Raw genomic sequence first — 3704 nt, 5'->3', positions numbered from 1 at the left:
ACTGGGGCACGAACCTGTGTCCCCTGCATCAGCAGGCGGACTCCCAACCACTGCACCACCAGGGAAGCCCAAAAGTATTGTAGTTTTCATAATTCCAAGTCTGGTTCCTATAGGAGATGGACTGTTTCTTAGTTCAGGCAATTAAAATCCTGCTTAACCAGAAAAATTTTTCTTACTTAAGCAGGCATTTATTCATTGAGACCTGTAGAAGAAAAATGGTAACTATTTACCTGATCAAGCAAATCAAACAGTATTTCTAAGCATAAATCACTGAATCTTTCTGCATGTCAAGAACCCAAATTAAATTATAAATTCAGGGAAAATATTTACAAAACAAATGAAAAGTGTTATGTAGTTGATATGTAAGAAAAAAGTCACCCACAAGGGGACAAAAAGGCAAAGAATGTGAACACTCACAAAGAGGAAATACAAATGACCAAAAAAGATATAAAAAGTCCAACCTCATTCATAATCATAGCAAAGCTGACAGATCACAAAATGAAAATACAGTTGACTCTTGAATAATACAGGTCTGAACTGCGCTGGTCCACTGAACCTGGATCTTTTTCAATAGTAAATACTACAGTATTACACCACCTGCAGTTGGTTGAATCTGAGGATGCAGAACTAGGGATACAGAGGAACCAAGGATACAGAGGGCTGACTACATTATACTGGGATTTTGGACTTCCCATAGTGTCAGTGCCCTAACCCCCGTGTTGTTCAAAGATCAACTGTACTCAGTTTTGCAAATACTGTTAACAGTTTTCTTTGCCAAGATATGCCACTGATGAGACCATAAACTCACATACCCTTCTGGCAAGCAATTTCACATGCTTGTCAATACCTTCAAAATGTTTATACCCGCTCAATAATCTCACTTCTAGGAAAGCGGTGCACAAAAATCAAGGTACAAGGGTCTTCATGGAAGGCTTATTTATAACAACAAAATTAGAAACAACCTAAATGTCCAACGTTAAAGAATGATTAATTCATAAGATGTAAGCACAGCAGAATATGATGCAGCCATTATAATAATTTCATTAATTTAAAAATTAAACAAACACAAGTTAATTATAGAAAAGTGAGTATACAAATGAGCAAAAAGAAAAATCTGAAAAGAATCTGCAGTCCAGTGTTAATCACTATTAATGTTGTGGACCATATCTTTAAAAATCTTTTATGTCTTAATATTAAAATAGTGCTTTTGAAAAATATTTGGTAATATTGGAAAATATTTACCATATGAAGTAAAAAGAAAATAATCAGTATATATTGTATTATCAAGAATTTGTAAGTCAGTATGCACAAAGATTGGAAGGGAATACATAAAAATAATAATAATGGGTCTCTGGATGATTTTTGTTCTTTATACCTTTCTTCTAAAATTTCTACAATAAATGGATATAATTCTTATAATTGAGAAATAGAAAATTATTTTTGAAAACAGGCAAGTGGAACATTTATGCCTTAAAGCAGGTCCTTGAGAGAGCAGGAAGCAAGTAATAATGATTAACAGAAAGGTTTTGACTTTGCACACTGGAGCCACCGTAGAGAACTTAAAGAAGCCATTGCCTGGGCCCCACCCTAGGAGAAGATTCGTGCTGAGCAGGGGCCAGGGCGTTATGCCCTTGGCAATATCTAGTCACTTTTGAGTGGGGGTATAATGTGCAGCTAGGCTGGGATGTGTTTGCACGAGCCATCACAAGTTTCCCCAGGAGTCTAGGCCACTGTGGTCTGGCAGAGGAGGAACTGCAGGACCTGATTTCAAGCCCCAAGTGGCCTCTCTAGCTGTGCGCTTTAGGTGAGTCATTTAACTGCACCTTAGTCTATCTGTAAAATGGGAATATGTAATGCAAGATTTGGGGTGTGGCTTCAAGGAGAGGATGAATGAGAAAGTGCTGTGTGAAATAGAAAGCATATAGAATGTACTGTTTTTGAGAACCTGGAAACTTAGATGATAGCAACTGTCTTTGATCAATGAAATATCCTTGGCAACTTGGGAACCCATGCAAATAAACAGGTTTGTTTCTAAGCTGTGTCAGTCTTGTAATTTGATTTGATTCGGAGATCCTGTAGGCAGATGCTGTCAAATGTGGATGCCTGGGGCAGTCCTAGCCTGAGGGCTCATAGGCAGTGAACAAAAGCCAATAGATCTGAGTTGGTTCAGACCACTCGGTCATCTTGCTTTGAAAGGTGGCTGGCCTCTGGAAGCCAAAACTTTGTTCTCATGAAAATGTGCCTTTGCATGCTACACAAACACCCCAGGATGTCTACTTCTTCTTTTTTTAAAAAAATAAAAACAACAACAACAACAAATTTATTTATTTATTTGGCTGCACTGGGTCTTAGTTGTGGCACGCGGGATCTAGTTCCCTGACCAGGGATCGAACCCAGGCCCCCCACATTGAGAGTGTGGAGTCTTAACCACTGGACCACCAGGGAAGTCCCCAGAGTGTCTACTTCTAAATAAATGTTCTTATCTAAATCATCTCCTTGGGAGATTATGTGGCCATTGCTTAAAATGTCTTAGTAATTCCTCTTTTGAGATTGCCTTTGTCTAAGCTACATTATTTTCTGAGTATTTTCAATCAGTGAATTCATTCTCCATCCTTTGAAGAGAAGCTTAATTTTAGAAAGCACCCAGAAATATCTTTCAGAACCAACCTGACAAGTTAGATGGTATTCAAGCCTAGGTTAGACGTTTTATTTTTTAAGCGAAGAGGTCCCTTGTAAGGTACACATGTATGTCTGTCTTGCTACCCAGTGTATTCCCAGCACCCTGCACAGCACCTGGGGCCTTGAGTGGTGAACAGAACCTGGCTCTCTACTGGGACTCAGAAACTGGCTCCAAAGGTAAGTCTGGAAAAGTTTTTGAACAAAGCAGCCTGTTTGGGAGTAATTTCTAGCTTGTATGTTGACCAGAAATCTGTCTCTTTCTTTTGATAAGTATGCTGTGGGTACACCTTGTGCATTTGACTATGGAGAAAATGATGCAGTTCCTTCCCCTTATTGGGGCTAATACTGGATTTAGTCTCCTAAAACAACACTAATCAGCAACACTGGACAAATCCAGGCATTTCTGGAATTATTTTTCATGCCAACCCAATCCACAAAACATGCAAACATGGTATTGTCAACAAGGACAATACCCAAAACATAATTCACTTTTTCACACAAGAATTTCAAGACACTGATATTAATCCAAGTTAAGACTTGCAAATGAGCCAAGGTCCACAGTTCCAGGCACTTATGAATTTGAGGAGTACACAGTTAAGCAGCTCCTAGCCCGGACTGAGAGCATCCGCCTGCGAGTCAGAACTCCTGGGTTGATTCTGCTCAGCTGTTAACTAGCTGTGTGTCTGGGGCGCCGGGGCCGGGGGGTGGGGGTGGGGGGATTTCACACCTCTGCCCTTGTTCTTTATGCATACAGTGATCTCACTCTCTTAAAGCCATCAGTCCTAAGAACAATGAAGGCGGACAGGAAGCAAGGAGAGCAGGTTGCTAACAGCAAGCACCCCGCTGGCGGCCGTGGAGGGAAAGCAAGGTGCTGCTGAAGGAGCGGAGACTCGGGGGGCAGCAGGAGCCAGTCTCAGCTGAGACGAGATCCCTGCTCGGAAGGAAAAAGAAAGCCAAAGACAGAGCTCAACTGCTCCTGGCAATGGAACCGTTTCCAAGAAGGGAACACAGAGGTCATCTGAGGT

The 3704-nt window shown here is 40.8% G+C and overlaps 1 non-coding gene across 1 annotated transcript; it reads right to left on the bottom strand.

The window, feature by feature from the left end:
* Positions 1 to 2372: 2372 nt before the first annotated feature.
* On the bottom strand, positions 2373 to 2445 carry TRNAE-CUC (transfer RNA glutamic acid (anticodon CUC)). Its single transcript has one exon. It is a non-coding gene; the product is annotated as a tRNA-Glu (tRNA).
* Between the last annotated feature and the right edge of the window lie 1259 nt (positions 2446 to 3704).

Source organism: Physeter macrocephalus, chromosome 12 (genome assembly GCF_002837175.3).
Source record: "Physeter macrocephalus isolate SW-GA chromosome 12, ASM283717v5, whole genome shotgun sequence".
Taxonomy (NCBI): domain Eukaryota; kingdom Metazoa; phylum Chordata; class Mammalia; order Artiodactyla; family Physeteridae; genus Physeter; species Physeter macrocephalus.
This window is presented reverse-complemented; position numbering and strand designations above follow the sequence as displayed.